The 24,098-nt window shown below is 44.7% G+C and overlaps 1 long non-coding RNA gene and 2 other non-coding genes across 5 annotated transcripts; all 3 read left to right on the plus strand.

The window, feature by feature from the left end:
• Positions 1-9,859: 9,859 nt before the first annotated feature.
• Positions 9,860-17,916, plus strand: LOC149469390 (uncharacterized). 3 transcript variants are annotated; one of them, XR_016311580.1, is made up of 4 exons: positions 9,860-9,898; positions 13,608-13,690; positions 15,716-16,109; positions 17,569-17,916. It is a non-coding gene; the product is annotated as an uncharacterized LOC149469390 (long non-coding RNA). The 3 variants fall into 3 exon arrangements; XR_016311581.1 differs by lacking the exon at positions 9,860-9,898 and adding an exon at positions 9,923-10,124; XR_016311582.1 differs by lacking the exon at positions 9,860-9,898 and adding an exon at positions 9,923-10,112.
• On the plus strand, positions 13,299-13,419 carry LOC149469391 (small nucleolar RNA SNORA26). The gene has a single exon (XR_016311587.1). It is a non-coding gene; the product is annotated as a small nucleolar RNA SNORA26 (small nucleolar RNA).
• Positions 17,379-17,500, plus strand: LOC149469392 (small nucleolar RNA SNORA26). The gene has a single exon (XR_016311586.1). It is a non-coding gene; the product is annotated as a small nucleolar RNA SNORA26 (small nucleolar RNA).
• Positions 17,917-24,098: the final 6,182 nt, after the last annotated feature.

Consider the following 24,098-nt stretch of genomic DNA (forward strand, 5'->3'; position numbering starts at 1 on the left):
ACTTTGCAAGTGCAGTTGCACTCATTTTCCCAGAGCTTAGTACAGTATATGTGGTAAAGATTTACTTTGTAAAGAATACTCAGTCAGGTGCAAGGAAAATAAACCAAAAAAAATTGCATTTTTGCTTGCACATGATTGGATGATGAAAATCAGCAAAGCTTTACCACATTTAGGCTAGGTTCTTACCTATACAGTTTGCGTTTGATGCGTTTCTGCATTGCGTTTTGTGGTGTGTTTAGAATTTTTGCAACTGCGTTTTTGACATGTTTTGTGGTTTTATTTTTTCTTGTTGCTAAGCAGATTTAAAATGCAAAATACAAAACGCAGCAAAAACACACTACATGCTTTTCTGCAGAGTTTCCATTGAAATCTATAGAATCAAAAAACACCACTTTTTGCATTCAAAAAAGTCCCTGACCCTTTCCAAAAATGCACCGGGTGAAAATGCAGAGATGTGAACGTGTCACATAGGAAATCATGTTAAATGGACTGCAGTGCGTTTCTGCAAACCACAAAACTGTGCGGAAAACGCTTAGGTGTGAACCTAGGGTTACTAAGCTTTTAGGAAAATAAGTGCAACTGCCCTTGCATAGTGCACAGTCTATTTGCCTTTAGTAAATCCACCCTCATGTCTGTTGATGAGATTCCTTTTTTAATGTAGGGTATATGGAACGTGCTAACAAACATCTTCATGCATTTACATTAGATTTTTCCTTTCCAGGCACTGAGACAATCAGACATCCTGTATATATACATTTAGGGGTCCATTTATAAAAAAAATGTGCATATGCATTTCTCCAGCAAATTTGCTTGTACTTTCGTTCTCTTAAAACTGGGCAAAAATAAATGTTCTTTGGGCTATTTTCTCTTCCGAATGAATGTTCTTTTATTATGGGCAGTAGCAGGGGCGGACTGACCATTTGGAAACTCGGACACTGCATGAGGGCCCGGGGTCAGTAGGGGGCCCCATGAGATGCGCCTGGTACCTTTTTCTTAGGCTTTTTTGAGTTTGGGCAAGGACACAGGGGCCATGATCCCCTACTGCCCAAGGGCCCTATAAGTTGTCAGTCCGCCCCTGGGCAGTAGGCTAAAATCATAATATGTCACTAGATGGAGCAGAGCAGCATTGGAAACACATGTATTTGTAACAAAGATACAATGCATCAATTCTAGTGAATGTTACATTGTTGTGACAAAGACATAGTATTCTCTATGTCCTTCTTTAAGCCCCTCCACCCCCCGAAACTCCTCTGGTATTTCTTATTAATACAACGCTATACATACCTTTTGCCTGCAGTGGTCCAGCCAGTATGGTGGTGTCATAACAGTTTCCTCTTCTTCCTCTGGTGGCAATGGGGGGGTAGCCATTCTTCTTGGACTCTGTGGTGCTCTTGTAATGACACGTGAGCAATGCTTAGCCCTAGAGCACTGTGAGTCCAGATTATATGATGTTTCTAATTTATCAGCTGATAGTTCCTGGCCTGTCCTAAACACTTGGTTTGATCTCTGTTATGGAATTAGTATCTTGCAAAAAAAATTAGCTTGCTTTCAGGGTCACATAATCATTGTATCTCTTATAATAAGGAATTAGTTGCAGATATGTGTTCCAACAGGTTATAAATGTCCTGCTATTCTTTCCCATAACAGCAGTTTCTTCTTTTTATCTTTAAGGATACATTTAAAGATTAGATCCTCTTGTAGTATAAGGAGACATTTGGGGATCATAAAAATAAACATACGTACTAACTTCTCTGCTGCAACATCCTACTCATGCTGCAGCTGTCCCATGCCAGAATGGATCCATCCAGGGGTGGACTGACAACTCATGGTGCCCCCGGGCAATAGCGGATCATGAGCCCCTGTGTCCTTGCCCAAACTCAAAAAAGCCTATGAAAAAGGTACCAGGGGCATCTCTTCCAGTTGGTAGAGGGAGGCAGGAGCCGGCAGCTCTGTGCTCTGTGGCATCCTATCAAAGACCTCACAGCTCAGTTATGAGAACTGCTGCAGTCTCCCTCTGAGAATTCCAGAGGTGGCTCCACACAACGCTCTGACGCTGTTGCAATAAAGATGGTGCATTCTGGCTTGCGCTGTCATCATGTGACAGAGCTGCAAGGCACTGCAGGGGAGGTAAATGGTGGATTTTATTTTCTTTACAGAATATCCTACTAGACCACCATGAAATATAAGGGACACCTTACAGCCAGCCACCAACCACCAATACTATGGAAGGGGAGTATTGTTTCAGCTAGCCATTAACCACCAACACTGGTTTAATACACACACACACACACATCTCCAACCTATATTTAGCTGCTCCCCCTACAACTCCTCATTCAGCTTCAGGATCCAAAGAAAATACCAATTTATGGAGGAGAATGTGACTTACTCCATGTGATGATAAATACACATATTTTTATCAGACACCACGCTTAAAGCCACCATTTTGCCGTAATAAACCAATAAGTGTCATTAACTTCAGTAGAATATATCACCAGTGCACAAAATTTTTTTTATAGTAAATCAACTTCTACTACTTCATAAAGTCACACAAAAATTAAAAAACTAGGGCTCTAACATATGAGCCCGAAAGCATGGGCATGCAGACGCCATCCCTTAATTTAATTAAAAAAAAAAATTCTCCTCAGGAATAAGTAGGAATTAGGTTAGGGCCATTTTAAGAAATCTGACAGGGAAAAAAGCAGGAAGAGAATAACCACATGACCGTGGAAAAACTCACATGACCTGGAACATTCTGGAAATTTTTGGGGCTCATTATATAAAGGGCACTCCATGACAGAATTCTCACAGTTGGTCAGAGTTGGCAATGTGCTCCCCACCCTTCCTCTTTTGTCACAAGGCACTATTTTTGTGGTTTGTCTCACCTTTTCTATAGAAATGGGGGACTTATTGATAGAATTATTTCAGATAGCTCAGGTCCTAAAAGACTGAACAAGTTTATTCATGGTTGATAAAGTGTAAGAGTTTTGAATAAATTATATTGCAAATTTAATTTATGTTATGTGTAATTACCAATAAATGTGCCGCGGCCAAAAATTTTATGCCAAAAGAAGAAATATTTTGTGTGTGTCATTATTTAAATTTAAATAAGTGTAGTTATTTCGGGGATGAGGGATAACGTGTGGCCTGCATTCACATGTGTTCAATGTTTCAGAGCCATGCAAAACTCTCTAATTGTGGTAACCATTGTCACCAGGACAGAAAGTGATAGCAATGTGGCGAGAGATCTAAAGTATTACAGTTCTCACTAGAACAGGAGATAAAGGGAGATCTTCAAATGGGAACACCTGTTTGAGTTATAGCAGCCTAAGAAGCATTTTTCCTCATGTTGGAAAAATATCTTCACACTTCCAGTTGTGTCTCCCAGACAAAACGTGAAGTCAAAACTTTCCAATGAGGTAAAGACAGCAAAAACACATCACCGAGGTTCTACCTCTTCTTTACTACAGTACATCCAAAAACAAAAAGATATTTGAGGTTTCTTTGATGCAAAGGTTGGTTGCTAGGACACTGGAGGCTGGTCCACATAGCATCACTGGTTGCTAGGATGATGGCAGCTGGGCTGCACAGCATCACTGGTTACTGCACCATAACAACCAATGATGCTGTTCAGCCAGGGGGGCTGAAGATACATAGGGCTGAACATTCACTGAGGAGGAAGCTTTGTGTTTGAGCTAGCTGCATCAATTGACCTAATTGATAACTGTCAACAAGTATTTAATTTTCTTAGTAGCCCACCAAGTGTCTGAAGGGGCATAATTCCTGCTGCGGCTGCAAAGCTAAGCATCGTAGCCGTGGCATGTGTGCACCTCAGCTACTGACTGCTCAGCTAAATGGTAAGTGGTTAAGGGGCAGTAAAAATACATCTCAAGTACAGGGTTTTGATCTATCCAAGCCCTTGCGTAGTCTCTGCAAACAAATGTGTGGATCATTCATTCACAAGTGTTACATACACACACTATATATATATATATATACACACACACACACAGTGTACTGTATGTATATGTGTAAATATATTTTCATGAGAGCTGTGAGTTTGTAAGAAGTTAAGATATAACTAAAGGCAAAATTTTTTTTTAATTTTAGATAGAGTGAACAATGATTAGAACTGCTTTCAGCTTTTTTATTGCTATCTGGGCCCCCGTTAGGGAGATTCCCTCTCTCTATTTGTCTTGTTTACCATTATCGTTGAAAGTGAGTGAAAGAAAAAGAAAATCCCAAATTTTGGGTAGTCCCCAGAAATGTAATAGAGGGGAAATCTTCCAATGGGGACACTAGTACTGGTGACCTGGGGGTTCCCAAGGAATTCCCTTAATTTGCAGGGATTTCCTCTCACTTCCTAATTGGCTATAGAACAGGTAGTGAAAGGAAATCTCCTCAATAGAGGAGATGGCAAAAATAAACCTTACAGGGGTTATAACCCTCCCTTACTCTATCCAAAATGAAAAAAAAAGTTTTGCCTATAGTGCTCTTTCAATAAACAAAAATTTCTTATACTGGTCCTGAAAGCGAAAAAGTATATTTTTGGCTATGAACAGTCTTGTAAAATGAATATACTGAGTGACTATAGTAACTATCTGGCTCAGCTCAGGGACATCAACCACTTGGATAGTTTCAATAACTTTTCCTCTGCATATCCTAATATTTAGTGAACCATTACCTTTAATAAATTCAGTTTGTGCCCCCAGACTGACCTCTTTTTAAGCTATGTAACCTTGTATCTAATAATGAGGCATAAAACAGTTATGCGCTGTTCACCTCTGTTCAGTACCAAAGGCGGTTACCATTATCGTGCTTGCAGAGCATATAAAGTCAGTGTGCTTTTATTTTTATAAGTCCTGTTATGTTGTATCTAACCAAAATAAACTTTAGCAGCCTGTCCAACATAAGCTTCCATTTAATCTGTGCTATGCAGAAATGCATTATCCACATAATTGTATATAAGGAACACATTTATAGAATAATCATGCCATTACTGACAAAAAAAGTATAGATTTAACACAGATCACATTGGTAAAAAAAAAATTTCAGCAGAAGAATGTGCCCTCTGTTTCTATTTATTTCTAAAATGTATTGAGTGTTTTATATGGAGATGGGGCTTTTATTGTATCTTTAGACAAATGTTTTTATACAACAAATATTATTAACATAAAGTTGGCAGTACACAAAAAAGACATTCACATTTTACAAACAAAACTTATTGTGGTATACAGCAGGTGGAACAATAACCATTTCGTGTACAACCTTAAAGGGGAACTTTACTGTATCTGAGCTCCACAAACCAAACACTTTATTGAATTCAATTTTCAAAAATTATCAAAACTAGAAGCAAACATTTATTTATGCAACTCTAACAACCCCCCATAGCCGCTTGGTAGACTGGGTTCTCTGTTCTTTTGCCTCGACTCTGTTAACAACTTTGGCCCCTCTGCCACACCAAGTTAAGCAAATGGTTACTGTAATACTATTGGGAGCACAAATATAAATTTTCTGGACACAACTACAGTATGTTTCAGAAGCAAACACCACATTGGTTAGTGGTAAAGAAACTCAATATATTGTCATGGGTTAAATGGCAGTATATACATAAAGAAGCAAATAGAGAATTAGTTCAATCACAGCTCATTGGACAATATGATCACTATGTTATAGTAGCTTAGGGTAGAGCTCTGTACCACTAGATTAAAGTAAGCCTAGGAACCCACAAAATCAGCAATAAGCAATAGCATTGTTAAGTAGTAACAGCAATGGTGATCAATACTACTGTAACTCCTCTTTAACCAGCGAGCAAAAACCACTTTATAGTGCACTCTATATGAATAGCTTTGATTAAATATAAGGCTCCCTAAAGATTTACCTCTTGTTACGGACAATGGGCAAAGTTCTTGTGAAGTAGCTGTCTTGTTTAGCTGGCTAGTGTTGGGGCCCAGTCTTTACTATGGTGCACAAGAGTACAGTCCCAGTAAAGTCTCCTTGCAGTGAATAATGCTGCTAGTTAGATAGCCAGTCCGTATGTACTCAGTCTCTGCTAGCAGTGATAGATCAAGGGCAACAATGCCCTCTCACCAGTCCCAGCAGTACCGCAACTTTGGTCCCACTGTTTAGATGCCAGCTCACTTCAAGATCTTACAGGAGTGACTCAGGTCCTCAGGACACAATTAACGGCACTCCGATTGTCTCAGGCCACAGACTTGTAGCAGGTTAGTTTGCAGTCAGGAGCAGCGATGTGCACACTCTGGTCTCCTTGTGGCAAGAGGAAGTTCTCTCTAAGCCAGGGGTGTCCAAATTATGGCCCTCCAGGTGTTGAGGAACTGCAAGTCCCATGAGGCCTTGCAAGACTCTGACATCCACAGGCAAGACACGCAGAGGCATGATGGGACTTGTAGTACTTCCACAGCTGGAGGGCCATAGTTTGGGCACCCCTGCTCTAAGCCCTGGAGAAAAACTGCCCCTTTTTCCTCCTGTTAAGGGTGTATATCTGGGAGTTGCAGTCTATCATTCCAGCTACTCTTATGCAAGATCCTCTTCCCAGGCTACATTTCCCAAAGTTCGCCTGTATCAAAGTCTATCAAGTCCTTCATACCCACAGCTCCCTTTGCTGGATGGATGCTAAATGGCACTGAAAGCCAGCATAAGAGTCTTGTATAGGCACACCAAGCGGCTGCAGTACATTGGGGGGATTCATTAAAACTGCTGCACCAATTTGCTGGCATTAATTGCTCTTATTAATGTATTGCACCAAATACATGAAGCTTTTGCAACACTTTTGGTTCTGATAGCAACTCATACATTAAATTCAGGTAGTTCTAAAATGGGCCACTTTTATATTATGTCATATGGGATGCGTCACTTTTAAATTGTGTTGCCTTGAAAAAACTGGCCCAGACAGATTTTGTGAAAGGGTCTCAAGTGCATTCTAAAAGTGGTGCAGCATCAGCCAAATTCAAGTACAAGTTCTAGACAGTTAAAGGAATTTCTTCACCACATTTAGAATGCATGACAGACACTTTCTGAAAATCTGTCTGGGTCAGTCTTTATGAATTCCAGGGATTGTCTTTAGGCCTCATGTACTCCTGGGTTTTTGTTGATGCTTTTCCCCTGGCAGACGAAAAGCAGCTTCAAAAACATGCCTAAGCCATGTTTTTCCAAATGTGTTTAGGCACGTTTAGGTGTGTCAAGCACGCTTGAGTGTTTATTTATTTTATATATTTTAAATTAATGCATATATATTTATATTCATTTATTCTGACTGTTGAAATTATTATTATACAATATTTATATAGCGCCAACAGTTTGCTCAGCGCTGTACATTATAATGGGAGACAGTACAAGAGACACTACAGTAATAATACGATTCAATACACGAGGGGTTCTAGGGCCCTGCTCCTTGGAGCTTACAGTCTAGGAGGGAGGGGATAGTGGTACAGGAGGAAATAGCTGTGGGGGATGGAGTGGTAGGAGGAGTGGAGGAGATCGGCAATTAGGTGTGGGCGGGGTAGGCTTCCCTGAAGAGATGGGTTTTCAGGGGGCGCCTAAAGGTGAGGAGGGTAGGTGACAGTCTGATGGATTGGAGTAGTGAGTTCCAGAGGATGGAGGAAGCCTTGGAGAAGTCCTGGAGGCGGGCATGGGAGGAGGAGACCAGGGAACTAGAGAGTAGGAGGTCTTGTGAGGAGCGGAGAGTACGTTTAGGGTGGTATTTGGACATCAGGTCGGTAATGTAGTTTGGGGCAGTGTTATGGACAGCTTTGTACGTCAATGTTAGTAATTTGAATTTTATGCGTTGGGCAATCGGAATCCAGTAGAGGGATTGGCAGAGGGGGGTGGCGGATACAGAGCGGTTAGTAAGGTATATGAGTCTGGCCGCAGACTTCAGGATAGACTGAAGCGGGGATAGCCTGTGGTGAGGTAAGCCGGTGAGGAGGGAGTTACAGTAGTCAAGTCATGATCAGGGGTGGACTGACAACTCATGGGGCCCCTGTGTCCTTGCCCAAACGCAAAAAAGCCTATAAAAAAGGTAACAGGAGCATCTCATGGGGCCCCCTACTGACCCCGGGCCCTCGGGCAGTGCCCGAGTTTCCAAATGGTCAGTCTGCCCCTGGTCCATCCATGAAATTTCCTTGCTACTAAATATTCTACGGTCAACTGTTAGTAGTATTATAACAAAGTGGAAGCAACTGGGAACAACAGCAACTCAGCCACAAAGTGGTAGGCCACATAAAATGACAGATCGGGGTCAGCGTATGCTGAAGTGTACAGTGTGCAGAAGTCACCAACTGTCTGCAGAGTCAATAGCTAAAGACCTCCCAACTTCATGTGGCCTTCAGATTAGCACATCAACAGTGCGTAGAGAGCTTCATGGAATGGGTTTCCATGGCTTAGCACCTGCATCCAAGCCTTACATCACCAAGTGCAATACAAAGCGTCGGATGCAGTGGTGTAAAGCATGCTGCCACTGGACTCACAAATGTGCTTCCGGAAGAATGGTCAAACATTTCCATAGACACCCTCCTAAACCTTGTGGACAGCCTTCCCAGAAGAGTTGAAGCTGTTATAGCTGCAAAGGTTGGGTCAACTCAATACCGAACCCTACGGACCAAGATTGGGATGCCATTAAAGTCCATGTGCGTATAAAGGCAGGCAGACCAATACTTTTGGTAATATAGTGTGTTTAATGGTTTTAACTAATCTTTCAGCCTATCATGTATTTTTAAGATGTGTGCAAAAAAAAGAAAAATGACTCTGGCAGCAAAAGTGTCTTATGGTCGTTCGTGCAGTGGGTCGCTTTTCAGAGAACAGTACAGGAGCTGCTGGAGGAGGTGATTTTGCTGCCTCCCTAATGCCTATTTGTAGCCTAGCTGGACACCATTGCAGCATGATGCGTTTTCAGTCTGTTTTATGATGCATTTTTCTGTAGCAGGAGGCTGGATTTTAGGGGTAATTCACACCACAAAAATGTACTCCAAATCCGTTCCAGGTGAGTTTCTGCATTCACATTTTTGATGCACTTTTGATGCTTTCCGATTACTTTTTATTGTTTTTTTTTCTTTATCCTGTTTTTTTTTTCACTGTACTGGGGTCTGGTACGTTTTTGATGCGTTCTGGTGTGTTCTTGATTAGTTTTACTGCGTTCCAGTACAGCCCAGAGCAGGAATACTGCAGCATGTTCTCTTTTTTTTTTTCTGGAACCGGAACACTTTGGAACCTACTGCACTGCTGTGAACTATGCAACTGAAAACCATAAAACCTTTCTTTCCATGCGTTTTTGAGGCAGAAAAAGCACTGGGCTGCATATGGTGTGAACTGGCTCTTGTACACTACATTCTGTTGAGAAGGCACTAAAAAGGCACATACGTGCTGTTAACATGCAATTTACATGTGCTCCTATTCAAGTCTATGGGGCAAACATATTCATTGCAACTGCAGCTTTTAAAGAAAATATGCTGCATTGATGGAATGGGCGCCACATTGGATAATGTGCTTTCTATTGTCCTGCAGTGCAACATGACAGCAAATGCAAGAGGCAGTGAACTGGGATGGGAGTATTGAGCCGCAATTATCTGGCTCAGAGTTGGGGGAAGCTCCATCCAATTGAATAGGGTGTGTTAGTGGAGGTACTGACCACATCCGACTGACAATACACACTAATCAGTGACAACTGCTGCTGGTGAACGCTGTAAACCCAGGACAACGTATCCCAATCCTGACACCGGGTGCTGGGAAGGGGACACCAACCACCCAATCACTGCCTTCCTCCCATAACACGGCTCATCACATGACCAGCACAGAGACCTGATGCCATGCGCGGGTTCTCGCGATACTTCGTCTCCTTTATCAGACACTGAGCGGAACTCGGCCTTCCTTTCCTTCCAGGCACGGGGTGAGTGTGTGTCTTCTGCAGAGGCTGTGGCGGAGTATGGGCTTCGTGTCCGGTCACCGTATAGCAGCCACCGCGGAGTGCTGTAATCATAGTATGAAGGGAGCCGAGTCCTCCTTTGCAGCGAACAATAGAAGAGGAGGTGGAGCTGTGAGAGAATACACACCTAATGGAGGCCTCTGTGGACGGCTCACAATGCTAGGCCTGTGTCGTTCATGTCAGTAGCCCAGTAAGCTGCATGGCTCTGCTTTAGTATTGGAGAAGTAATGTGGCCGTGCGCAGCTGGGGAGGGCGCGCTGTTGCCGTGCGCAGCTGGGGAGGGCGCGCTGTTGCCGTGCGCAGAGCACGCCTTTCCTCTTCCCAGGCTCCCCAATGTGTGATTATTGCACTACGATAAGCCCCCATGTTGTGGAGCCATTTAGCATGTGTGCATTTTGGGGTGCAGTAATAGATCTTCATTCTGCACCCCCAGTCTTTACCCGGCTATCTGGTTCAGACATAGCACGTCATGCAGTGTTTTGTCATTTAAAATACTTTTGATGAATTGATCATTATTTTAGCCTGTACCACATTCACACTTAAGTGGTTTTCAGCTCCACACACAAAAGCCATTATTTCAGGTGGCCCCTGTTCACACCTGAGCTTTGTCACCTGTAACAAAATGCCTGTTGCTCAAAAAAGTACTTGTGCTGCTTTTCGGGCAGATATGAATGTTTTGTACCCATAGACTTGAATAGAAAATGCTTTCTCAAACTGCAGCAATTTTCTATTGGCCACAGGAAAAACTTCTGAAAAAAGCACTTAAAAAGCTCAGCGTGAATGTAGCTTAAAATGAAATTGGAAATTAATGTTTTTTGATTCACTTTGCATAGGTGTGAATGAAGCTGTAGGTTGGGTACACAAGTTCTGAATATTGGCCAGTTCAGCAGGAGCCATCTGATATTCGGACCCTGTGTACAGCGGTCCTTCCAACAGAAGCCGGTCTAAGATCCAGCTTTTGTTTAAGGGTTATGCTGGAAACCAATGGGCGCTGATTAGTGTGTTCTGGGGGGGGGGGGGGGGGTGCCTCTGTGTCAGAACACAAAGGCACAGTGGATATTGCTGTACTTATATTACTTGGTACAGTAGTCTGTTTTTTTTATTCCATTTAGCGCACTGGGTTGAATGGGGGAAAAAATGAATTTGTATGGTGAAGTTTAGGGTCACCGGACACAATACAGTCTCTGTATAATCAACCTTAGAGCTGTCAGCTGCTACTCAGTCACAGTGGGTGAGCCAATGAAGAGAGAGCAAGGGGCAAGGCCGAGTCACGCTGTGTGTGAATGGACATTGTCCATTCACTGGAGTGTGGCTCAGGAGTGAGCCTGCCTGCTCAAGTGACCATAAGAAAGAGGTTTGCTATTGGGGGCAGTCAGCTGGGAGGAGGCGCCAGAACTGCTGAAGGGGGACCTAAAGAGGATCGGGGCTGTTCTGTGCAAAACCATTGCATGGAGCAGGTAAGTATAACAAGTTAAAAAGAAAAATCCAACCTTTAGATTCTCTTTACAAAAAAAATGTTGGGGTCTCCATTAGAAATACTGTTCATACTTCTATGGCATGTGCTGACTGAAGATCTACTGCCAGAGAAGACAAGACACTTGGGATGTGTGTGGGGATGCATCAATTCATCAGCTGCTGAAAATTATCATCCGAAAATAGGGTTATCGGCTTTTTGACGGTAGGAGTAAGGGCTCGTTCACACTTGGCTGTTTTACCAATGCTTGCCAAACGCCCCTATAGCGTTGGTCCAGCGTTTGCGGAGCATTTTTTAACGCTAGGCAAATGCTCCGTAAACAGCGCATGCGCGGTTTAGTGGCGGTTGCTAGGCGTTTGCCGAGCGTTTAAAACTCCCTACAAACGCCTATAATGCAGTTTGAATGGTGTTACCGCTCCGCAAACGCCCCGCAAATGCCGGCCAGGCGTTTGCGGAGCGGCACCATAGACTAGAATAGGAGGCTTCAACGCCTCCTGACTCGACCAGAGGCGTCAGTTTTGCCGCAACGCGTCGCAAACGCTCCCGTTAGAACAGCACCATGTGCTGTAATGTGCAGAATTGGCAGAGGCATTTGGGAAACGGTAAAAATGCCTGCACACAACGCTAGTGTGAACGTAGCCTAAGAGTGCTGATAATGGCTCTCTCTGCAGCCATTACTCTGATCCAGTGTCTGCCATCAAAAGAATTAAAAAGTTGAATATCATACAATTATGTATAATTGTATTCAACTGTTTAATTCTATTGAGGGTGAGCACTGGAGCAGAGTAATGGCTGCTGAGAAAAAACCATTGTCAGCACAACCAAAATTGGAGTTTTTTTTTTTTTTTTTAATTAAAATATTTTTTAAAAAACTGTCTTTCGGTTTTCAGCCAAGCACATTCTGAATTTTTATTTCTGTGCACCACGTGATGCGTGGTCCCCTGCTGTTCTATGTACCATAGTTCCATAGGAGCTGGTAGAACAGTGCGGTGGACAGCGCAGGCCTCAGCAAAAACCAGCATCACCTGGAGAGGCATGGGTTTTTCTGTTTATAAAGTATTTCCTTTATAATCTTTCATGGATGGTAGTTGATCAGGAAACCATGCAAAGCCTGTGTTAGTAAATATGTTAAAGGTGAACTTGAGGGTGCTGTGTGTGTTCCAGAGCCATCACTTGAGTCCTGCAGTGGAAATTATGGTGAATGAGAGACTGGGGCTGTGGGACCGTATGGGTTGAGCTACATTCATGTCTTATGTTTCCTATGTGATAGATCTGTAGTGCAGTGCATGTTACCATTCACCAATATGGATTAAGTGGTTTGTTAGAGACCAGAGGTGCAGCAGGATGGATTTTTAAAGGTTGTAAAGGCTCAAGGTTTTTTACCTTTGTGCATTCTATGCATGAAGGTAAAAAAACCTGTGTACAGCAGTGCCCTTAGCCCCTGCAATACTTACCTGAGCCCCGTTGTGATCCATCATTGTGCAAGACAGCCTTGGCTGTCCTAGGTCTCTGCCTACTGATTGGCTGAGACAGCAAGTGGGAGCTGTCAATCGCAGTCAGTCAGCCAATGGGGGGGGGGGGGGGGGGGCAAGCCGCAGCTCCATGTGTAAATGGACACACAGCAGTGGGTGTCCCCATAGCAAGCTGCCTGCTGTGGAGGCACCCAACAGGAGGGAGGGGCTAGGAGAGCCTGCAGGGACCAGAGAAGAGGAGGATCTGGGCTGATTTGTGCAAAACCACTGCGCACAACAGGCAAGTATAGTACATTTTGTTGTTTTTCAAATTAAAAATGAATCTCTTTAATGCACCAAACTGAAACCTAGGGGTGGGAATGTAGTGTGCACAAGTTATAGATTAAATCTCCAGTTTAGTTGTAGTGCCGCCCCTTCATTGCCCATTCAAAGCCACCTATGCTATGTAATGGCTAACACAGGGGGGCAGAGAATTTCCCTCTCTAAAACACAGTTTGGAGACTGTCCCTCCTCTCTGTATCCTGTCGTGAGGTACATCTCTGCTTGTTCAGTCAGGCGGAATATGCAGTTTTGAAATATTCCTTGGAAAAGCTGACACTTTCAGCAGTGTTGTATAATATTGTATCTATTTTCTCACAGTGCTAGTTGTGACAAATGTGTACTTTTTCAAAATGACTTGTATAAGCTACAGCACTGTTTATAATAATTGTATTTTTTTCTCTTTAAGGTTTAGTGGCAACAATGCTTGGTGTTTCATCAGAGGATCTTCACTTGGGGGTCCATGTACATCTGACTGGACAGTTAAAAATGGTATGTAAGCTAGCCCATTATAGAATGAGTTGTACAGGCTTTAGCAAATGCTGTAGCAAAACCTCTTGTTCCTATTCAAAGCGATTCTAAAGGTTCTTTTACAAAAAAAACCCCAAATATGTCTATACTTGCCTGCTGTGTGCATTGGTTTTGCACAGAGCAGCCTGGATCCTCCTCTTCTCCTGTCCTCCACAGGCTCTCCTGGCTCCTCCTGTCGAGTGCCCCCACAGCAAGCATCTTGCTAATGGGAGCACCCGCTGCTCTGTCCTTTGGCTTGGCCCCACCCCCTCTCTACTCATTGGCTGACTGGCTGTGATTGACAGCGGTGCTGCCTGCCAATGAGGCAAAGACCCAGGCAGCTGCAGTAAATTCTAGCTCCCAGAATGCAGTTCTCTTCGAATTAAATTTTTTTTTTTTTCCCCAATGAGTTAATTTGCATGGATACACATGGAAAATGATGCCCAGCAATGCAGATTTGTTTTGTTTTTTTTTTTTCCACTGCTCTATATGCTTTGCATGTTTATGCACCTGTGTACAGGTACATTGAAAACCATGGGCTGCACTGAGATGAGTAAAGGTTGAGTTTTTAGGCGGCTGTTTGCAAGTGGCCTAATGGTGTTTTGTGCTAACACTTGTAGTCAGGGCTCATTCACACAAGAGTAATAAAGCAGCCAGTTAAGCTTTGGTTGTATGGCCCACCTCCACATAAACTGGGGCATCCAGTCACTCGGCTGTGCACATGCCACAGCTGTGATTTTTCTTATGGCTGTGGTGAAAATTAAACCGCATGTCAATATTTGCAGGTAGTACCAGGGCCAAATGGTACCTATTCAAGTGAATGAGGCTGTGCCCCAACCATGACTGTCTGCCTGTACCTCCCATATGGACAGGCAGTTATTAAAGTTCAAGAAATCAATGATCTGAGTGCTTGCCAGCACCCTTTCAGTCCATTGAAAGCTACAAGCTGTTTTCTGTAATGGAAGATAGTACTTCTACTTTGGTAGTCTGTTCATTCACCTTAAACTGAATGAATGATTCGGCCGTGTCGGCAGAGCTGTGCGTGGGCGTACTGTTTGAATTGTGGCAGCGTGTGAGGGGAGTGGATCCCCCGTGTGCTGTCAGTGGGGGATCGGGTTGGGATGCTGGGAGTTGCTTACTAATATTCAGCCCTGAATATGGGTATTATATGTACTAATCCCTGGTTTACGTCAGTGCGGCTTTTAGATCTTGCTACTACTCTGATTTTCATTGCGGGTTGCGACTTCATTTAACAGAACTCAATTAAAGTTGGTGAAATTGCAAAATAGTGCAGGAACCTTCAAAGTTGCTTTGACTTGAGTTGCGGTGATTTGAACAGCTCCATTGCCGGCAGTGGGGTGTGCCTTGTTGTGCAATTCTTGAACTGTCAAATCACACAGATGTGAACCAGAGCTAAGGGGGAACTATTCCTTTAACATATGACAACTACAGAGTAACGTATTGGCTCCTTTTTGTTGCTTCTCCTCTTCCTGATTTCAGTTAATCTGTATAGTGGATGGCAATAGACTGATGCCAAACTGAATTCTGGAACTTGCACTGCTTCTGTTACAGAAATGACTTTAAGGAATATAGCACTGCATTAATTGTATCTGCCTGAAGTTCAGATTTACAACAAAGTGCTCAACCTGTTAAATGTAAACAGACCCCTGTATTTATCTGGATGTAGCAAGGTCACTTTAATGCGTATATAATATGAATGAATCCTGGATATTTTCCTACTGTAGCATAAACTAATAGGCAGTGAAATTTGAGTGGAATACTGTTATGTACAGTGGAAGCTTTTCTCTCCACTGCAAGATGATTCATACACCTTTCACTGAGAACCAAAACTGCCATTAGTGTCAACAGCTGCAATTGTGTTTACTTGGGTGATATCTATGCATGGGTAGAAGGCCTAAACTGATCTTGTTGGGTCTGCACAGCCTGTAATACTTGGTTGGTTGATCATGAACTTGTGCTAGCATTTTGTTGCTCTTCTCTCCTTAGGTTCAAGAGAGCAGGCCACCTACTGAAAAAACTTGAAATGAAAACTACTTGGCTACTTGAAAATGCGCAAGGGGAAAACGTCAGTAAAAGGATCTTAAGGCTTCCAGTCTTCTGAAGTGATCCGGACTCCCAAATTCCAGGGTCTTGTGATTTCGATGGAAGGAGGTTCAGCTGAATTAGGTGCTGCCTGCTGACCACAAGCTTTCATTCAGGGGCAGACATCGATGTTTGAAATAAAGCTATTGGTAAAGCTGCATATGCTGTTTGAGGTGGAGATAAGTGATGTCTACCTGTGAGTTGAAGGAAGTGTGGGGCTTTGGTACTCCTGTGAAGTTTTCCAAATCAACTTGCTCAATACAAGCAGTATGCAAGGCCCTGCCTGCTTTTCTTAAAGGTATACTTTCATTTTTTTATTGAATGATTTTTTTGGAATGTGGATACTACATTTATCTAGTCTGATGTTAACTTTACTTCAGAAGGCTTAAATCTGATATCTGGCCTCCTAATTACATAAGGGAAAACTGCTCTGCTACATTACATGATCATCCATAACATTTTGACTACTGTCCTAATATAGAATAGATTCCTTTGGCTCAAACTGCCCTGATCTGTCAAGGCTTGGACTCCAAATTATCATCTACACAAATGATAGGACTCAAGGTTTCCCAGCAGAGCATTGCTGGAAGCATGACACTGCTTCTGTTGGCTTGCCTTTTTTCCCATGCTTCATCTTGGTGCCATCTCTTCCCCATGTAGCGACACACCTGTCCTTCCACATGATGTAAAAGAGAACTTGATTCTTCAGACTAGGCGACACCCTTCCATTGCTGCTTAGTCCTGTTCTGATTCCCACATGCCCATTGTAGGCCCTCTGCCTGTGGACATGGGTCTCCCTGACCAGTATGCTGCTATGCAGCCCCATGTGCAACAAAGGATACACTGTGTGCTCTGACACCTTTGATTTGGAACCACCATTAACTTTTTTGACATTGAGTTACAGTAGCTCTTCCTGTACATCAGATGACACAGTGCAGCCTTTGCAACCCACGTGTGTCAATGTGCAATGGCCCCCCTTTACCCACCCTTGGTCCACAGTTTATGGTTCTGGACCACTGCAGACTGGGAACATCCCACATAAGCTGCAGTTTTGGAGTTGCCTAGCCATTACAATTTGGCCCTTGTCAGTTGCTTAAACCCTTATGCTTGTCCCCCCCCACCCCCCCGCTTTCAACACAACTTCAGGGACAATGTGTTCACTTTCTGTCTGATAAATCCATCCCACTTTCAGGGGCCATTGGATCGAAATATTGTTCAGTTTACTTGTCAGTGGACATAGTGTTAGTGGCCAATTTGTGTATATCTACTATAAACCTTTGTTTAACAGGCCTGTAGTTGCACAGGTCTTGGATCCCTTTTGCAGTAGTTCTCTAGACTATTTTGGATGAGTAAAGAATGGTTAAAACAAATTTATTGCTACCGTTCCATGTTTGGGAGGATGTTTTCATTTCTGTCATGGTTGCCTAGACAGGAAGTGTTTCCCAAGAACATGGCAGTGAAAAGCTGAGAAGGATATGTCTCCACCTTACAAAAACTAAAATTGCAAGTGGTATTGTATTTAAACCTTGATGATCTGATCTCAATTTTTAACAGCCCCCTTTCAGCTTTGCCCACTTTAAGGTCTCCTGTTCTTTCAGTGGCCAACACAGGGGGGTATAATAAAGCTCTCTAAAACTCAAAGTAAAAAGTGAAGTGATTGCTTTGAATCCTGTCGGGAGCAATACAGATTTAAAGTTGACTCTTTACTAGTTTATGATATGCTTTGAAACTAACTTTGGTTGAATTGTTTGTTGCAGATACTTCAAAATGGTTGCGGACATTCATGATGAGATCTGTGGCTTTGCTTTGTGCTCTTGGATTTGTTATATGGCAAGAACAGACAAAATCTTGAGCTGTCCTAAAGGAATGTTTCTGGCAACCTCCATTGGCTAGCCAGACTCCAGAGTCACAAGAATGCTCCTATGTTAAGCTTAAAAAATCAAGCACCCAAAATTAACATCACTTTTTGTGTGGATGTTTCTAGATCATTCTGTTTGGTTGACTGCTGCTCTTTCAAACTCTCTGAATAAAAGCTGAAAGTTTTCTTCAATTATAAAACCTATGTATGTCATGTAATTTTAATAAAACTATTCTCTCAATTACAACCAGGATTTTGTGGATTTTTTTTTTTTTAAACTGATAAATCGGTTAAGAGGTCACAGGAAGGAAGAATTTTGTAGAATGACAACATAGCCTGTCTTGTATTTTAGGACACAGTTTGCAGTATCTTCACACTGCCTGATGCAATTTTTCTGCAGTGAACCCTTTGCTTTCATGTGGGTTATTCCGATTACTTCTGGTATTTTTGGTGTGCACCAAAAGTACTACATGCTGCATCTTTGTGTGTTGGGAAAACTCACCAGAAATGCCCACGGTCTATGGGAAAGCACAAATCGTGGGTACATTGTGCTGCATTGGCACTGTGGGGAAACCACAGTGGAGCTCTGTAAAATGGCTCATTTGCCTAGTGTGCTATCCAACTAAAGGATATTGATAGACTTGCATTCAGTGTAGCGATCGACTTGTGACAGCTGAATGTGAAAGGGGAAAAATTGCTGGCAAATATTAAAGTGGGGTCCCCAATCCTTTGGGTTTGGAATGGATTTTGAGGGGAACCCCTTGCCAAAAAATCAACCCCTCCAAGCACCTTGTCCCTATGTTGATGGGGACAAGGGCCTCTTCCCCATAACCCTGGCTGGTGGTTGTGGGGGTCTGTGGGTGGCTTATCAGAATCTAGAAGCCCTCTTTTACAAAGGGACCCCCAGATCTCAGCCCCCCATATGAAGGAGTATGGAGTTCATGGTACCCCTACTCTGCGAAAGTGTAAAGTAGGCAGTTTTTGACGAGACTTTTATTTAAAAAAAAAAAAAAATGCCAAGTCCCCTGGTGTAGATCCATAGTCAAGCACTATGTGTGAATGAGTAGGTGTACCATGACAGCCGATGACTCAGGTTGTTAAGGACTCTGCGGCCACCCATTCCTTAACACATGACAATACTGACATAACAGTACATACCACATGCCTGGACCCCTACCTAATTGCCACATACATTTAATTTATTTCCTTTTATGAATTGATTTTAAGGTCTTTTTATGTGGTATTTACCAAGTTTTTGCCATTTTCGGTAAATACCGCATACTAGCAATAGTGAATTGCGATTTTCTGTATCGCATGCGATGTGGTCATGTGACTGACTTAACTCATGGTGAGCTTTATTGACTATGTGCCCAGTGACTCAGGATGGATGAGGACAGCAGTCTATTTAGTGACGTCTGCTCTAAAGCCATCAAGCTGTTAAGATTATGCTCCCAGATGCCAGCATATGAGGAGTGAAAGTTCAATGCCTGAGGTGTAAAAACAAACAAGCTTGAACACTGATTTGGTTTAAGGAAATTCTGAGATTTTGCCAGGGAAGATATTCACTGTCTAATCTATAAATAGTAGTAGAACTACTTCTGGGCTATATTCTGTAGTCCTTTTTAAATTCAACCATGAACAAAACTTTTCATAAGACAAAGTGGTGGATATGCTAGAACTGATTATTTGTCCACAAAGAGAAAGATGTGGGGTCTTCCATTACTGAAGGAAATAAAGGCTTCTTGGTTATCAGTAATAGGGGTACAACTAGAGTAGCCATAAATTCAGAATTGGCACCATAGTTTTAAACTTTGGTGATAATTGAATTTTCATCCATCACCCCCCCTCACAAGATCAGTTGCAGCAAGTCACAAGTAATGTGCTGCTTGTAAAATAGGTGATGGATTTGGAGCTCTTTAAGAGATTTAATCAGTGTTGCTTTTCTTTCTTTCCTGTAGAACCTATTGCTATTTAGTGTTTTTGTTGCCTGTTGGTCTTCCATTGGCTCACCTTGTATTTAACCACTAGCCTACAGGGCACTTATACCCCCTTCCTGCCCAGGCCAATTTCCAGCTTTCAGCGCTGTCACACTTTGAATGACAGTTGCGTGATTATGCAACACTGTACCCATATGAAATTTTTATCATTTTTTTTGAGACAGATAGTGCTTTCTTTTGGTGGTATTTAATCACCTCTGGGATTTTTAATTTTTCTTAAACCAAAAACCACTGAACATTTTGAAACGTTTTTCCCGAGTCATCTTCTAGGACAGCTCACTTGAGAGAGAGGCTCCTCCCAGGAAACACCCGCTCCACCTTTTTCCTCTATAAGTAGCCTCTCTCCCAGGGGACCCTCAGTATTAGTGTTTCCTCAGGCCAGGAGTGAGCTACGCTTGTTTTGTTTTTCTAGGGCCACCTGGCTGAGGCCCCCCTTTCCTCCTTTTCTAAGCAAGGCAGGGGCCTTGTGAGGGGGCTTCAGTCAGGTCCCCTTCGTGTAAGCCCCTCTGGGGTGGGGGTGACAGACCCCAAATGGTCCTAGCGGGGCTCTCCAGGGGGGCAGAGCCCGCTACGCCGACCTGGGCAGGATTGCCTTTCCCTTGGGCTGAGGTGAGCTTACCTTTTCCGGGATCTCTGCAGCATGGACGATGGTCGGGCAGGACGCCAGAATCGCGTCAGTTCCGGCACAGGAACAGGAAGCGGCGCTGCCGCCATGTGGGCTATGGGTGGCGGGCCGTAGAACTCGCCCACACCACGGCCCCTTCTTCCACCGGCGGCCGTGAGAGGGAGGCCGGCGCATGTGGACCCCAGGGAGAGGGCGGAGCCCGCTAAACTCTGCAAAACAGCCGCACCAAGAGGGAGTTCGCGGCAAGGATGGAGGCAGATCTGTCAGGCTGGGGGAGACCTGCAGCAGGTAAGGGCCTTTTTGGCTGCCACAACCCCCGCCCGCCTTCTCATTTCCCTACACTACCTAGGGGCTTTCTGGGTGCTAGGGGGTCCATGTAGGGGCCCCGAGGGGGCTGCAGGGTGGATGGGCGCCCTATGTTCCTCATCCCCAGGTGGGCCCACGGGGGTGGCACAGAGGCTTGGTGCAGTTGTAACGGTGGCTCGGGGGAAAGCACCGGGCTTGTAAGTGTGAGGTCAGGGGTTTGAATCCCCGCACCGGTACGTTGGTCGCCAGGTAGCCGGGATATCTTGGCTTTCTGTTAAAAGCATGTCTGCCACAGTAAATGGTTTGTGGGGTTGATTCCCGACTATGACACCTCCTGCATGGGGTTTGCATGCTCTCCCTGTGCATGTATTGTTTCTAAGAGTCCGGGTCCCGCCCAGGACAAAGCCCCAACCAGGCACCTCAGGGAGGCGACCTGGAGGAGGAACAACCGGATCTCTCCCTCCACGACCAGTTGTATGCAGGTCTAAAAAAAAAAAAAAAAAAAAAAAAGTGGCCACGCAGTCCATGCGTATTCTACTTTATGGTCCACCATCAGAAGGGAATGGGAAGAGCCGGAAAAGAAGGCTCTTTCCAAATATCTCAAGAGGAGATTCCTATTCAAGGAAGAAGATGCTGCAACGTGGGAAACTTGCCCAAGGCCAGATGCTCCTCTTTCTAGAACAAGGCGCCTCGGCAGAGGAGATCCGGAAGTAGCTGCCAGTCTTAGGACGGTGGCTTTCACTGCAGGCGCATCGATGGAAGCTATTTGATTTACAAGCGGAGTCAACTGCGCTTGTAAATTCTGCCAGAAGAGCTATCTGGTTAGAATCTTGGCAGGGGGATCTTGCCTCTAAATACAAACTCTGCGGTCGGCCCTTCGAGGGAAAACTCCTCTTCGGGCCAGTACTAAATTCGGTCCTGGAAAGGTCAGCGACAGAAGGAAAGGCTTTCCAGCCCCAAGCAGGCCTACAGGGCGGAGGGGGTTTTGGCCCAACAGGCAGTATACGACAAAAAGAGACTGGGTTTTAGGTGCAGCGCACAGGGGGGGATCAAGGATTAGTCAAGGGGAATGGAAGACTTCCTCTTCAACCCCAACCAGAATAGATCCAGGAACCGGTCCAAGTGACCGGAGGAGCAAAGTGGGAGGAAGCCTGGGACACTTCCACATACAATGGCTGAAAATCACTCGGAACACTTTATCTTTGATGCATTCCGAATGGCTACAGAATAGAGTTCTCAGGCGCCCCCCCCCCCCCCTCGAAGGTTCTTCGCAACACCCTTGCCAAGGGACAGGGGAAAAGCGGACATGTTAGTAGACCTCCTGGATGTGATGCTCGGGCAGAATGTAATTTGCCAGCTGGAGCAGGAAGAGGGGGGGGGGTTTCTACTCCCATTTCTTCCTAAAAAGGAGGGCGTCGGGAACCTGCAGAATGATACTCAGCCTGAAAAAGGGGAACGAGTTCGTGGGACCCCAAAAAAAAAAAAGAAAAAAGTTTTGCAAGGAGACCATACACACAGTGAAAGAACTACTGCCACCAGGGCGTATTTATGGCTTCGATGGATTTGAAGGACACGTATCTGCACGTCCCGATAAGGGAGGAATCAGAGAAGTTTCCCAGGGTTGCGCTGGAAGGCGCAGGGGGAACAATTCTATTTCAGTTCAACGGGGCAGCACAGTGACTTAATGGTTAGCATGTCTGCCTTGCGGTATATGGGTCGTGGGTTCGGTCCCCGATCGTGGCGCCCCCTGCATGGAGTTTGCATGTTCTCCCGCGCTTGCAAGGGTTTCCTCTGAGTACTCCCATTTTCAAGCACTCCCCTCCGGTCTGTCATCGGCTCCAAGGATATTCACCAATGTCCGAGCAGAACCGCTACTTTTATTTGCCAATACAGAGAGAGGGGTCTGAGATCCCACGTACGGTGCACAGATTCCTTCCCAGAGTACTTGGGATGGCTAATCAATAGGGGGGAAATATCCCAGCTAATACCTCCCAGAAGGATCACGTTTCTGAGGTATGCCCTGGATTCCAAGAATACCCGCTTATACCTAACGGGGGGGAAAAAAGCTCTCAGACTGCAGCAAGATACGAAGATCTTCCGGGGGATGGAGACCTGCACGGCCAGAGCTGCGATGAGGTTAGTGGGGCGCATGACAGCCGCCATACCTGGAGTGCAATGGGCACAGTTTCACTCCAGAATTCTGCAGGACCGTGTCCTCTCCCACTGGGATGGCAGCCAAGCAGCCTTGGATTCCAGGATCCGCCTCTCACGCATGAGGAATTCGCTAAAGGGGGGGGGGGGGGGAGAACATCCACACCTTAGAGGCTGGGAGAAAATGGCAGCGAGTCAGCCCGGTAAGAATCACCACAGATGTGAGTATGTCTGGGTGGGGTGCTCACATGGAAGACCGCCTGGCCCAGGGCAAGCGGGACGCGGAAATCTCGGGCAGATCGTCAAACTACAAGGAATTGTGGGCTTTCCAGGGTACGAGAGGGAAAGGAAGTTCAGATCTTATCCGACAACACAACGGCTGTCGCGTACTTAATCAGATAGGGGGGGCACGAGGTCCCCGAGACTGATGGATCTGGCAGAAACCCTCCTGAGCTGGGCAGAGACAAACGTAGAGTCCATCACAGCAGTGCATCGGAAAGGATATCTCTATCAGTTGGCGGACCAAATGATCCGGAAAGAGGTCAGCCATACAGCATTCAATCAAATCTGCGAGGGGTGCAGTGCCAGATGGGGCACTCCCTCCACGGATCTCTTCACTAACAGCCAAAATACAAAACTGGAGAGGTACTGCAGCCTGCAGAAGGACCCCAGGAGTGCAGGGAGAGATGCATTAGCCCGGCAATGGGAAGGAGACCTTCTCTATGGGTTTCCTCCGTTCAGACTATTGCCGGAAGTGATGCAGAAGATTCAGTCATCCCAAGCCAAAGTCATCCTGATTGTACCATTTTGGCCCAAAGGGCCATGGTTTGCCCAGCATGGTTTGCTAAGCTTAACAGACCCATGGATGATGCCACCCTCACACGATTTATGGGGGCAAGGGGAGGTGCTACACCCTCACCCAGGAGAACTCTCCCTAGCAGCGTGGCTTCTGAGTGGGACAGGCTAGCCAGGAAAGGCCTGTCAGAGAAGGTGGTCGCCACCATCTTAGACGGAAGGAAGAAATCGCCAAACACCGTATATAATAGAACTTGGAAGAAGTTCTCCGCCTGGAAGGATAGGAATGGGTCGCCAGGGGCTCCCATCTTACATACAGTATGGGAATTCCTCCAAGCCAGGGTAGATAAAAACCTGGCTGGCCGTTTCTACCTAAGGTTGCGTCACATTCACATAAGTCACAAGAAATAATACCATCCCTGGAGGGAGACTACAGCGGAATTGATGGTCCAAGGAAGGGGGACAGTGCCTCCAAAGGCACCATCACAAGATGGGTAAGAGAGGCCATTTCTGAAGGTTATAGAACTGCGTCTGTCGCCACCGGCCAGCCTAAAG

The sequence above is a fragment of the Staurois parvus genome, unplaced genomic scaffold (assembly GCF_062004578.1).
Source record: "Staurois parvus isolate SC_StPar_1 unplaced genomic scaffold, SC_StPar_1.0 ptg000071l, whole genome shotgun sequence".
Lineage (NCBI taxonomy): Eukaryota > Metazoa > Chordata > Amphibia > Anura > Ranidae > Staurois > Staurois parvus.